This window comes from Hordeum vulgare, chromosome 1H (assembly GCF_904849725.1).
Source record: "Hordeum vulgare subsp. vulgare chromosome 1H, MorexV3_pseudomolecules_assembly, whole genome shotgun sequence".
Taxonomy (NCBI): domain Eukaryota; kingdom Viridiplantae; phylum Streptophyta; class Magnoliopsida; order Poales; family Poaceae; genus Hordeum; species Hordeum vulgare.
The window spans coordinates 218138431-218152940 of record NC_058518.1 but is presented as its reverse complement, the minus strand read 5'-3'; positions in this window follow the sequence as shown (position 1 = coordinate 218152940).

Genomic DNA, 14510 nt, shown 5'->3' with positions numbered 1-14510 from the left:
CTGCATAGGAAATAGCTACCCCGAGGAATTAATCAACAACCCGGGCTAGTGCTCCTCATGAGTGTTGGTCCAAATTGAGCAGACTATGGGGCCACCACAGGGCAACCTGAGGTTTGGTATACCTGTAGTGTGACTCATCCGTCGTGTCCTGAGACTGAGATACGCTGCTCTTATCGGGATCGTCGACACAACGGGAGGTCCTGCTAGTCTTGTCTTACCTTAGCGATATATCTTGCATATAGGAATCCCGGTGAAGCTTTGGTTCTCCCCAGAATTGAGGTTTTCCTTTAAGGAATCCGACGAGATCACGAGATTCCTGATAGAGGATTACTTTGCGGCCCGTGACCGTTTGTGATGGACTAGTTGGAGCACCCCTGCAGGGTTTAAATCTTTCGGAAAGCCGTGCCCGCGGTTATGTGGCAACTTGGAATATCTGTTAACATCCGGTTATAGATAACTTAAACATAATCAAATAAAATTGCCAACTGTGTGCGTAACCGTGACTGTCCCCTTCAGAGATCTCTCTTCGATCGGGAACACGGTGGGGTTATGAATTGACGTAAGTAGGTGTTCAGGATCACTTATTGATCAGCTAGGCATCGACCGCTAGTATAGACCACCTCAATACTTGTTCTATGTAAGTTAGCCACCTTAAATGCTTAGGATGCTGCAACCTATACACTCCACCTTCCTTACCTAATAACTTGACTAGTTCTGGCACCGAGGTCATAGATTGCTAAGTCCCCATGGCTCACAGATTCCTTCACAACACCAACAGGTTCAGGTACCCCCGAGACAGGTGATCCCGACGGAACGCAGCTGGCGTGGCAGTACGATGAGGAGAACGACCGCCTGTATGTCAACTATCCAGAAGACTGAGGAGTGGTCGTGATCGTGGGCAAGCATCCAGGGTAGCATAGTCATTTCTCATGTTTGTAGTCCGTAGCGGAACTACCTTGTTTGGATGCATGATGTAACTCTGATATATTTATGAGATGGTAGTAGAATCCCTAATTGTCATTCTACTATTATTATGTATGTGCTATGTTACCGTGCTTGCGAAATGCTTAGATGCGCGTCTTTCCAGTTCGGGCCCTCGTTCCCTAAATCGGAAATGACCGCTCTTACTTGTTACAAGTTGGTAATCAGAGCATTACGACCATAGGAGCCTTTGTGTGATCGTACTTGGCCGAGTCGAGTCTAGTAAAATGTTTTGGGTCTTAGTTATATCAGAGAGTATGATTCTTTTTTCTCCTCTTCCATGCTCTGGTGAGGTTCCCGACTTAGGAAATCTTAATTCTACTCCTCTTCTCGCTCAAAAAAAATTTAGGATCACGCGGGTATTTGTGAAATCTATATGATTTCGATGTGATGGAGTTCTGTCTTGGTGCCTCCTGTCTGCCTTGATTTCTTCCGGGGAGTTGAGCTCCTGGAGATTCTTGCGCACATCGCCATCATTCAGATTTCTGAGTGTCTCAGAACGAAGGATGTTCATAATTGCTTCAATACTAGTAGTGGCGAGATAACCCCGATGTCCCCAGTATTGGTGCAGATTGTTCGGGAGTACTGCCATACTTTGTATCGTTGTGATCTCGAGGGTCTGTTGTAGATGAAGGTCCGAGATTCTGGTTATGTGTTGACGGATGCGATACAGTGGACGGGTTAGTATAGGAGTTGTGTGAATATTACTCCTTGTATCCGTGTACCAGATTCCATGACCAGATATTTCGGGAATTCATAGGTGGGATATCAAGTAGTAACTTATAGGACAGTCTTCCTACAAATGCATGATGTGAGGTTGGGATTTGATATTCAGTGGGTGTGTTTGTTCACGGTCGTTTTACAGTTGTTCTCGTTGTGTCTTAAAGAGTCCTTATAGCTCGCTACGACTCGGGGATACTTCGTAAGTCGTGTGCACTACCTTGCACAGGATGGTTACTATAAATTCGAGCCCGTGCGATCTTATCCACGTAGATATAGGATGAAATCTCGATCATATGTTTGTTCCAAGCAGTTCTAGCTCATACTTGTTTGCAAGTGGTCTTAATCAGAATTTTGTCGACCGTCACTTTGAGGAAGCATTCTTACTATTTTGTTCGAGTGCAATTGCTATATTCCTGTTCAGATATTCCTGTCATTTAGATTCAGCTATATCTTCGATTTATTCTATGGGCTAATGTGTTGTCCGTCTTCAGGATGGCTCCACCAACTCGTCAGAATCCAGGGCGTGAGGATGTGCCGCCACCACCACCTCCTCCGGAGAATCCTCCTCCGCCGCCGCCTCCTCCTACAGAGGCTTGGCAAGCGGTGATGGCTGCTACAAATGCAAACACTCAGATGCTGCTATAGTTGTTGCAAGAGAGGGGTAATCAGCAGCAAGGCAATTTCCAGCATGGTGGCAATCAGTTTGCTAATCTGAGTCAGTTCCTGTCAAATCGACCGAAGACTTTCACTTCCTGCGACTAGCCGTTTGATGCCGAGGATTGGATCCGCGACATGAACAAGCATTTTGAGTGCAGCAATGTTCGTCCTGAGGATTTTGTCAAGTTTGCTACATTCGAGCTGAAGGGGCAAGCATCTATCTGGTGGCAACAGTTGAAGGATTCCATGGGTGCTAGAGTGATCACTTGGGATCAGTTCTGCCGTGACTTCAGATCACACTACATTTCGTCCAGCTTTGTGGAGGAAATGCGTGATAAGTTCAGGCGCTTGAAGCAAGGTGGTAACTCCGTGTACAAGTACAACGTCGAGTTCCACGAGCTAGACCGATACGCCTTGCAGGATATCCCTGATCAGAAGAGCAAGATTTATCATTTCAGAGGTGGCTTGAAAGAAGATATGCAGTTAGCTCTCTCTTTGCACGATCCTGAGGAGTTCGATAAGTTCTACAACTTAGCTCTCAGGGCTAAGGCAGCTTTGCTCAGGGTGGAGAATTCTAAGAAACGCTTCAGAGATTCCAGCTCTTCCTCTACTCAGGTGGTTCAGAAGCAACAGAAGTTTTGGGTGTCTCCTCCTCCTCCTCCAGGCAAACCTCCAAGCAATGCTCTCGTGAAGTTCAACCCCAGGTCAGCTTGAGTCAACATGGTGAATGCAACTGAGGCAGAAAACTCGTCAGATGTCATCATGGGTAACCTCCTCGTTAATGATATTCCTGCTAAAGTGTTGTTTGATTCTGGTGCATCGCATTCTTTCTTGTCATATCCTTTTGCGGCAAAGCATGATTTCCATCTTCAAGATTTGGCTAAGACTTTGGACATTGTTTCTCCGGGTATGCTTATGAGTTCTCGTTGGGTTGTTCCGGATGCTTCTGTCAAGATAGGAAGTTATTCTTTTTTGGCTTCTCCGTATGTCTTGGGCAATTCCGACATTGATTTGATCCTTGGTATGGACTGCTTGGCCATGAACAAGGCATCCATTGATTGTGAAGCTAAAGAAGTGAAGCTTACCCACTCTTCGGAAGACGTGATTATATTCGCGACGCGCGATGATACAATTTGTTTGTTCTCTTTGAATGAAAAGCGTGAGATTAATCCTATTTCGCAAGTCCCAATGGTCTGCGAATATGACGATGTGTTTCCAGAAGAGCTGCCAGGAATGCCTCCGCACCGAGAAGTTGAATTTGTCATTGAGCTTGAACCAGGTACTGAGCCTGTGTGCAAACGGCCGTACAAATTGGGTCCAGAAGAGTTGAAGGAACTTAAGAGGCAACTCGATGAGGAGGAGCGTTTGGGTTTGATCAGACCGAATTCGTCTCTGTGGGGCTGTGGAGTTCCGTTTGTCAAGAAGAAGGATGGCACGGACCGGTTGTGTGTCGATTATCGTCCATTGAACAAGAAGACAATCAGGAACAAGTATCCACTTCCGAACATAACTGAGTTGTTCGAACAGTTGAAAGGGGCTAAGATCTTCTTCGAGCTCGATCTCAGAATGGGCTATCATCAAATTCGCATTCGCGAAGAGGATATTCCGAAGACTGCTTTCAGGACTAGTTTTGGCTCGTATGAGTATACGGTCATGTCTTTTGGTCTGGCAAATGCTCCTCCGACATTTTGTCGATTGATGAACTACATATTCTCTCCGTTCAAGAATGACTTCGTCTTGCTATATCTCGACGACATTCTGGTCTTTTCTAAAACTGAGGAAGAACATGAAGAACATCTCAGATTGGTGCTTGATAAGCTGAGGGGGTACAAATTGTATGCCAAGTTTTCCAAGTGTGAGTTCTTGTAACACCCAGTTTTTGGCCTTCTTGATTAACTAACTTATTTCAAAATTTAGGAACAATTAAAAAAATTGTGAAATACTTGCGATGCTTGAAGTGACTATGGTTTGCCTTGCTCGTTTGCATGATTGTGTTTGATACCTAATAAATCATGTCACTCTCCTAACCACCTCCTCATCCCATGATCTCCTGCCTAATGATCATGCCATGTGTTTAGGATAAATATCTATTTTCACCAATATTTATTTTTACCCAAAAAGCATTTCTTTGAATTAAACTTTCAGACCCGTGAGATGAGGTTTGTACTACAAGTCCTCAAATTAGGGAATTTCTTTTGCACCAATTATTTTATTTAAAACCTATTATCAAAAGGTCTTCCAAAAACCACCATATTATTATTTTAAAAGTTATTTTATTATTTTATTTAAAATCCTTTCTGTGAGGCCAGAAATGGTCTCTTATGAAAGAAAGTTATTTTTATTGCTTTCAAAATATTCAAGAAAATTAGGGGAACTCAGTGGATATATTTATTCCATATATATGAGTTTCAACACATGGTCATGTTCAAAATATTGGGCAAACCCCTCCAAAACCATTCCTGCCTATTTCAAGCTTTTGAAATATTTCTATTAGAAATATTCTCAATAAATTCCAGTAAAATTCTAGCTTATCATCTATGATATTATTGATGATCTTGCCAAGTCTCATTTCAATCCAAGTTGATTTGGCTCCCCTAACCACTCTAAAACCCTATCTGTCCAGAATCAAATTTGAGCAACTTTACATTGTGAAGTGTCTCCAATTGTGCTCAAATTTGGTGGGCATGTTCTAATACTCCAATAAGGCATCCACACCAAGTGGTACACCAAGGAGAATAGAAGAACTTGTCCTAAGACCCTCAAAACCCTCTCTGTTGATTTCTGACTTTGGTAAACTTTACATTATAAAGTTTCTCCAGTTATCCTCAAAAATTTGTGCATGCCTTAATGCCCAAATAATGCCCCTACACCAAATATTGGATTTGTGGGAATTTATTTGAATAGGGTTCTAAGCAGAAACCCATTTCTGCCCATTTCTGGGGGTTTTCAAGTCTACATTGGAAACTTCTCCATCAAATCCCAAATTTGGTGTGCAAGCTTATTTTCATCTATTATTTGACCCTGTTAAGTTTCATAGCCATTGGAATTCATCTGGTAGCCCAACCACAGATCATACACCTTGTGTGCACTCACTAATTTGACTTCTTTGACCCCTTCCCCTTTTACCCTTGAGCTCAATTTTCTACCACAGTCTCACATAGTCATATTTTACCCCCAGTAACTTTCCCATGGCCACTGGTCAATTATTGGGGAAGGACCCCTTGTAACTTCTCTCATTTTCACCAATGGAATCACTATTTTTACCCTCTTGTTTCACTTCTGCTCAACCCAAGGCCCTCAATTCTTTCCAGAGTCTCCCTAGTGTGGCAATGCTTCATTTAGAACAAAGATATGGCATGCTCATGTGGAGAAAATGAGCAGCACCTCCTCAAGTTTATTTCTGGCTAAAATGTGGCTTTGTACAGCAAGTACTAGCTACACTTGCTTTCCTGAGCTGAAATTTGGCAGGCTAGTAGTCCTTCTATAAACAAGAGTGCTCGACATGGTTTTCCCTCAATTAAACCCCTGTGCAAACCAGTTTTGCTAGCCCTAAGTTTGCGGGTGCAAACTAAATCATAGTCAACACCCATTCAAACTTTCTTCACTTGGCTCCGAACTCCACCAGTGACCTCTGGCAAGCAAGCCTCGCATGGGAGACATCTTTTTCAGGTCGAATGGACACCCTAGACATGCGTGGTCATGGTGACCACGCTGTCAGCCTGCACTAATGGTGCTCTGCACCATTTCCTTGTTCCCTAGCTCGTGTCCCGCAGCTGCAGAATGCCCCAGAAGGCCAGAGCAACCCCCATCCCTCCTTGACCCCCTCCATGACGCCAGCAAGGCTCCAAGAAGGTGCAGCGATGCGTGGCCGCCGTGCCCTGGGTGCACCAGAGAGCTCTGAGGTCCTTCTCGGTTCCTCCTTCCACACTTAGGACCTCCCCGTGCACCAGAGCCTCAGATCCACTCCCCTCTCTCGCTAGGAACCCCTGGACCGAGCCGCATAAGCTCCCGAGCTCCCCAATCCTCTAATGGCCGCCGCGGAGCCGCCACGGCCTCCTCTCAGATTCGAGGTCCTCCAAGCCTCCCCTCTCCCTTGAACCCCTCCGACGCCATGGCACCTCCGTGTAGAACCTTCGGTCAGCCCTCATTCCCTCCCGGGGGCGCCAAGAGCTCGAGGTCGCGACTTCCGACAGCCACCTCCGCGGTCGTCCGAGGCGCCGCCACCTCGGCCCCTTCCAGCTCGCGCTAGGCATGGGAATGGGTGAGGCTCGCCTCTCTGAGGTCTCCGGTGGTCGGAGCGCTGGGAGCCATGCCCTGTAGCTCTGGCAGCCGCCGTCGGCCTCCCCTGCTCTCTCCCGTGGTGGGAGGTTGAAGAAGGCCACGGGCCCCGCTCGTCAGCCGGCTGGCTAGGCCGCCAGGTGGGGCCGCGCCACTTAAGTGGCTGCGCCTCGGTGGGGTGTCGTCTTCCTGCGCGGGAAGCGCACTTCTCGCTAGGGCGCCTCCTGCGCGGCTCGGTTGGCCAAGCCAAACCAGTGGGCCAGCTCGAAGGCCTAGCTAACGCCTAGTGCGCAAGATAGTCCCCCCATAGGCTGAGTTTCCCATTTTTCCTTTTTCTTATATCTTGTAAATTCCATTATAAAATCATTCTAACTCCAATATCCTTGATTCAAATTTCTGCAGGATCCTAAAAATGAGGCATGTCCAAATAAGTGCTTTGCACAATTTTCCCTACCCACTTTCTGTGGCATTTTCATTTAAATCCATATTTGTCCATAATTTACCCCACTTTGGAAATTCCCATAGGATGCAAATCAACTCCAAATGGAGTGATTCAAATTCCTAGGGTATTCTAAAATCATCCCCTATTTTTAGAGCCTTGGTCAACATTTTTATCAAGCTTAATTATGTTGCTTAAAATAAATAGCTTCCTATTGCTATTTACTCCATAGTAGAAAATCCCTAGAGTATTCATTTCATCTCCAAATCCAGTGAAACCACTTCCTAAATATTTCTAAAATCATTCTCTTTTAAATGGGTGCCTTCACTCATTTTTAACAGAATGATTTTTGTTGGCTCCTTCAATAATCACCTATTGCTCCTTTCACCTATTCAAAAATCCCTCAGGGTCCAAATCTCCTATGAAATGATTCAGGTATTTTTCTTATGACCAAAGAGGTCCAAGAAAAATAAAAGTTCTATTTTTGTGGCACTTTTATTCTGCTTGCTATGTGGCTTACTATGGTTGTTTCCCACGATAGTTGACGGTAGAGAGAGTATTCGGAGTTGGAGCGGAAGACCTCGAAGACCCCGAGGACTTACGTGAGCAAGGCAAGCAGCCCTTTGACCATGACTTGAGCATATGAATTGATGCATGCTAGAATAGCAAGTACTTTTCCATTGCATGTGATCATAGTGCCGGTTCATCATTGGTGTGATGGTACCGAAGGATTCTTCGAAGCACTTGCATGATGGTGATGTTATACATATGGCTCCTCGGAGCACAAGCATGATGATCTTGATCCTACCATCTATGAGGATCATGCTACTATCATGTTGACTAGTAGAGTTAGAGAACCATTGCATGAGCATGATGATGAGTTAAATCAAAGGTTTATGAAAAACCCCGTCGGGTGCCACTAATGCCCGAGGGTGATGATGAGATGGGTGGCCACTTTTGGTGAAGTGGTGCACCGGTGTTTTGTGTGAGTATGGTTTCGGAAATGGGATTAGATTTATGAAGTGTCGACCGTCCCAACCTTACCAGTACGACCACGTTACCCCTTATGGGACGGGGCTATGTTAATTACTCTGGTCGGTGCTAGCAAAGAGCCACATTACTAGTGGCGGGAGTGATTGTAGTCGCTCTCGTCATGGAGTCGTGCCAGGAAGGGCGACTATGCCATTTTTATGAGTTCCAGGCACACCGTTGGTCCCCGCATGGTTGATACTGTCCAGAGTCGATGCTCGTAAGACGTACAACATGTGGGCTGGGTACCAATCGAGTGGACCTCTTTGTCTAGTATCGTCAGGGGAAAGGCCTTGATCGGGTACTTACCTCGGGTATGTGAAATACCGCGGGTCGTGGATGACACGGAAGTTTCCCGGATCTCGTGGGTCCAGCGTACTACCTCTGCAGAGTGTCAAACTATTCGAATAGCCATGTCCACGGTCAAGGACAGTTGGGTAATCCTGCTTAAACTACGTCCAGCGTTTCCGCATAAACCAAGCGTGCGTGAGTTGTGTGTGTGTGTGGTGTTGAGAAAGATGTTGCTATGATAGCAATGATATGACCAAGTTTGGTGACTTGGCATATAGGGTGAACCCGGATGGTTCAACCCTCGACAGATATATTGGTATCTGTAACCTGTTCTTCAAGAGTAATTCTTTATCTTGATGCATGCCATGATCATTCCACCTAGATGAGTTATACTAGAGATGCATGATATTGTCATCCTTCACTTTCATTGTTCATATCATGGGCTGTTTGCGAGTACATTCAAAGTACTCATTGGCTTGCCACTGGTTGTTTCATTGACCAGGTGTGAAAGACAGGATATGGTGAAGATTAACTCGGTGACGTTCATGCGAGCTAGGATGTTTCCCAGTCAGAATGCCTGTATGTTAAGGCTGATGGCATGGGTTCATGCTTTCAACCAATAATTCCGCTATTGGTTCGGTTTCAAGTGTAGGCCTTTAAGGCCCTATTTATGTAAGACTCGACCGAAGTGGTCATATGTTGTATCAAACGGTATGTATGGATGTAAGACTCTTTTATTCGGTATATGTGTTCAGTGAGCATTGATCTTTGGGATCACTAAGCACGGCGATTCTCGACTAGTAAGTCGGGGTTCCCATAGTTTGGTTGAAAGAAGTCGTCTATCTTGGTCACCTTATCTCTGTCGAGGGCATCAAAGTTGATCCGTCGAAGGTGCATGCCATTGTTGAATGGGAGCCTCCGCAGAATGTGAAGGAGCTTCGAAGCTTTCTCGGGCTCGCAAGCTATTGCATAAGGTTCATTGAGAACTTCTCCAAGATTGCTAAGCCGCTCTCAAGTCTTCTTCAGAAGGGTGTGAAGTACGCTCGGTCTCCAGAGTGTCAGTTGGCCTTCGACACACTCAAAGGGAAGCTCACCTCTACTCCAGTCTTGGTTCCTCCGGATGATTCCAAGCCTTACCAGGTGTTCTGCGACGCCTCTCTTCAGGGTCTTGGTGCAGTTCTGATGCAAGAGAAGAAAGTGGTTGCTTATACCTCCAGGCAGTTGAAGCCAGCGGAGAAGAATTATCCTGTGCATGATCTTGAGCTAGCAGTTGTGGTACACGCTCTGATGACTTGGAGACACCTCTTGTTGGAACGAAAGGTTGAAGTTTTCACCGATCACAATAGTCTCAAGTACATCTTCACTCAGCCTAAACTAAATCTCCGGCAAACTCGTTGGGTGGAAATGCTCCAAGATTTCAATCCAAGTGTTGAGTACACACCAGGCAAAGCTAATGTCGTGGCAGATGCTTTGAGCAGGAAAGCTTACTACATCAGTCTCATTCTGAAACCTCTCCAGCCTGACCGTTGTGAGTCTTTCAGGAAGCTCAACCTTTAGTTAGTACCTCAGGGATTTCTTGCAAACCTTCAGATCTCTCCTACCTTGGAAGATCAGGTCCGAGCAGCACAGCTTCTTGATGCAATGGTGAAGAAAGTCAAGATTGGCGTGGCAAAGAGTCTTCCCAAATATAAGTGCTTCAATGTTGATGTCAAAGACACGTTGTTCTTTGAGGATCGTCTTGTCGTTCCGAAAGGTGATCTCAAAAAGGTAATCATGGAAGAAGCTCATAACTCCTTCCTCTCAATACATTCGGGAAGCTCCAAGATGTATCATGACTTGAAACAGACCTTCTGGTGGACTCGCATGAAGCGTGAGTTTTCTCAGTTCGTAAATGAATGTGATCTATGTTGAAGGGTGAAAGCAGAGCATCAACGTCCAGCAGGTCTTTTGCATCCTTTGTCCATTCCCGAGTGGAAGTTCGATCATATTGAGATGGATTTCGTCACCGGGTTTCCGAAGTCCAAGAAGGGTAATGATGCCATCTTCGTCGTCATCGACAAGTTGAGTAAAGTGGCTCATTTTCTTCGGCAGCTCAGCTTGCAAAGTTGTACACTTCCAGGATCATGTCTTTGCACGGCGTGCCTATGATGATCTCTTCGGATCGCGGAAGTATCTTCACTTCCAAGTTCTAGGACTCTTTTCTGTCTGCGATGGGCACGAAGATACGCTTCAGCACAGCTTTTCATCCTCAGACTAGTGGTCAAGTGGAGCGAGTCAATCAAGTTCTTGAGGATATGCTGAGAGCATGTGTTATCTCTTTTGGCATGAAGTGGGAGGATTGTCTGCCTTTTGCTGAGTTCTTGTATAACAACAGTTATCAAGCTAGTTCTGGCAAAGATCCATTTGCAATTCTCTATGGCAGGAAGTGCCGTACCCCGCTCAACTGGTCCGAGATCGGTGAGCGTCAAATTCTTGGGAATGACTTGATAGAATAAGCTGAAGAGATGTGTCGGGTCATTCCGAACAATCTCAGAGCAACTCAGTCCCGTCAGAAGAGCTATTATGATAGCAAGCATCGTGACATGTCTTATGAGCTTGATGACTTCGTCTATCTCAAGGTGTCGCCTATGAAGGGTACGCAACGCTTTGGCATCAAAGGCAAGCTTGCGCCTTGTTTCGTTGGTCCGTTCAGAATTGTTGGCAAGAGAGGCGACCTTGCGTATCAGCTTGAGCTCCCGTCAAACTTTGTAAATGTGCATGATGTGTTCCATGTCTCTCAGCTCCGGAGGTGCTTCAAGACCCCCGAGCGCACTATTCATCTTCAAGACATCGACCTTCAACCCGACCTGTCTTATCGTGAGCATCCAGTTGCGGTTCTCGAAGCGACTGAGCGCAAGACCCGCAACAAGACTGTCAAATTTCTCAAAGTGCAGTGGTCACACCATTCCGATAAAGAGGCTACTTGGGAACGTGAGGATCACCTCCGTTCTGAATTTCGGGAGTTCTTTCAGGCGTAGATCTCGGGGCGAGATCTTTTTGTAGTGTGGGAGAGTTTGTAATGCTCCAAGAGTGTATCTTTCCCTATTTGGAACCTTCTCTATGTGGGTCCAACTTGTCATTGGTATGAGATCTCAATGCATATGATTTCATGTGATGTCACCTTGATTTGTGTTCCTTTGCATGCATGCATACCATTCATTCCATGTCTTGGTGTTTGTACCTTGTGATCTTATGTTGGTGGTGCATATCATGTGATGATATGTAGTGATGTGGAGTGGAGTATGTGTTAGTAGATAGCATGTGGTTTGCTCTACGTTTTATAAAACTTCCCCTTCTCTATTTTATCTCAAGCCAATAATTACTTGCTCCTTCTCTGTCTTAAAAATGCCCATGGGTTAGGATATTTTGTGGTGGATATGAAGTTGTGATTTTGCTGTTTTGAAACTATGTTGTGAGGGTGCAAATATTCACAAACCAGCTCAACTTAATGTTGTCTTGTAAATATTTAGTTGCTCCAAAAACCCCTTTTCTGTTTTTGTTAAATAGGTCATAATTCCTTATGACCAGGGGTGTGTTTGTTTTATTTTTAGCATCATCAGTTTGCCTAGGGTTTTATTTTTCCTTTCTCTGTTCTTTTCTAAATAGAAAAGCCCAAGGAGATCTTTCTCTCATATTTGGCGCCACAGGTGGGCTTCTTCCCCCCTTGCGTGGCCCAAACTCCCTCTCTATCTGGCGCAGCAGCCCACCTTGCATGACCGCCTTCTTCCTGACACTGTCCCCCCCCCAGTGCGCATGCTTTCCGTCATCAACAGAGAGAGAGCGAGCATGCCGTGAGGTTTCACGGACGTCGAGGCCCTCTTATAGCCTCGGCATGCCTGCCTCCTTTCCCTAGGGTTCCTCCCTTTCCCTTCCTAGCGCCGCCACCTTCCTCCTTCTCTCCTTCCCCCTCAGGTAAGCTTCTGTAGATCAGTAGCAGAGAGAGATCAGGAGTGCTCCGTCGTCATCCACCGTGCTCCCGTCATCTCCGGTGTCGGCCACCATGTCCGGGGGCTCGGGGAGGATGCCCGCGCTCCATTCCTGTTGTCATTGAGGTCGGGGAGCGACCACAGCGACGGGCAGGAGCTCATCCATGGCGTGTTCCCGGCGGCCTGTACCTCTACTTCGGTTCTGCGGCAGGGCTCCTTTAGATTTTCTTCGATTCCTCGTCAGGCTTCTTCCTCTTCGATCGGACCCCCTCTCCACTCCTTCCCCTTGGTGAGACCTAGCTCCTTCCCCTTCCCCTTCGGTAGACGCAGCGTAGAGATCGTCGTCGTGCTTCATTGTTTAGAGAAGAGAACGGACGTCCATGGGTGTTCTTGTGTGGTGTGCTCGATTCGTTCGGTTCAGGGTGTCTACTTCCCTCGCGGTAGTAGCAGTATGCGTAGGTGTACCCCTTCTCTGGCGCAGCAGCACAGCAGTAGTCAGCTCCAGCGATAGTTGTCGTCGTCGGCTCTATGTGCATAGCAGAGCAGGCAACCATGCTCTCTTGGTAGGTCTTCTTGTTAGATCCCGCTGTTAGGCCAAGTTCTTGTTCATAACGTAGTGGTAGGTGTTGTGTGGTGTTACTCAGGTGGTCGCGGGATCGAATCCTCGCGGTGCCAAAACCCACCCTTTTGTGTTTTTCTCTCGGCTCAGTAGCTTAAGCAGTAGCAGAGTTACTTTACCTTGCAAGCACCCCTTGCTCTGTCGAGAAAATGCTGGTAGTAGAGTGGCTTGGAGTGTGTTGTAGATCCAGAGGGTCTTGGGTTCGAACCCTCCCCGAGACCTTTTATTTTTTTCCTTGTTTCTCTTTTGTTGTGTTCTTTTGCTTGCAATATTGTGCTGCAGCTGCCTGTGAGGATAGTTTTGTTGTGCTAGATTATTTCCAGCAATAGTTGTTCCTAGAACATGCTATCATGTGTAGATATTATATGTGTAGGCATTTGTAATGTAGTGTAGTCACGGGCGAAGGCAGCTATCTGGCGAGCTTTGGCGCTCGCCATACCTAAGCAAACCTGCTCGCTGCAAATATACATCGTATGTTCTCTAGTTTTAGATCCAATCACATATGTACTTTTTTGCGGGAAATCACATAGGTACTTCCCAATTATATTTATTTCAATACTCACATAGTTGAAAAACTACTTGATTTTTTCCTCTTGTAACTGTGATATGGATATTTAAAAGAACTGTTCTTGTTAAAATTAATAAGGAAATTCAAAATAAGCCTAGAAGAATGCCATTGCCTCGGTGTACTTAATAAAAGTAAAGCTTTATTATAGGTACGTATTCTTTCTAAGTGTCATCACATGTATAAAGTGTTTTATATGATGCTATCCTAATAATGACTAATTCATGATTTGTTATGTTCATTTGTTTCATAAAGATGATAAATTGATGATGGGAAATCCATGTACTTACTTCTGAATTTCGGATGTAGTTTTTTCTTCCATGAACTTCGCCACACCTAAAACATATTCCTGCCTCCGCCACTGAGTGTAGTGCAGTGTGAGCTAGATCATGTTTATGTGTGGTGTGCACTAGGTTTTTATGTAGAGATGTGTGTCTCCATCCATGTATATGTGAGTTTTGCACTAGCCTAGTGGTGCATATGTGTGCGCTTCTTATCCTCTTGTGTGATGATCTTGTGCACTATGATGTGAGTGTGGTGTATGTGTGTGTGTGGGTTCCCCCCCCCCCCACCACCACCACCACCACATACCTTGTGTGTGAGAGAGAGCATGTGTGTGTGTCACACCCATGCCCAAGGCATGAGTGCCTTGATAAGCACTTGTGCAAGTTTATATGTGTAGGTGTAGAAGTGCATATGTGGGTGAGTTAGTGGTGTGTTCTATTTAGCATGTGTAGGTGATTTTATGCATGTGCTTCTTATCCTCTTGTGTGATGATCTTGTGCAGCGTAGAGATCATCGATGTGCTTCTCTGTTCAGAGAAGAGAACGGTCGGCCATGGGTGTTCTTGTGTGGTGTGCTCGGTTCGTTCGGTTCAGGGTGTCGACTTCCCTCGCGGTAGTAGCAGTATGCGTAGGTGTACCCCTTCTCTGGCGCAACAGTAGAGCAGTAGTCAGCTCCGGC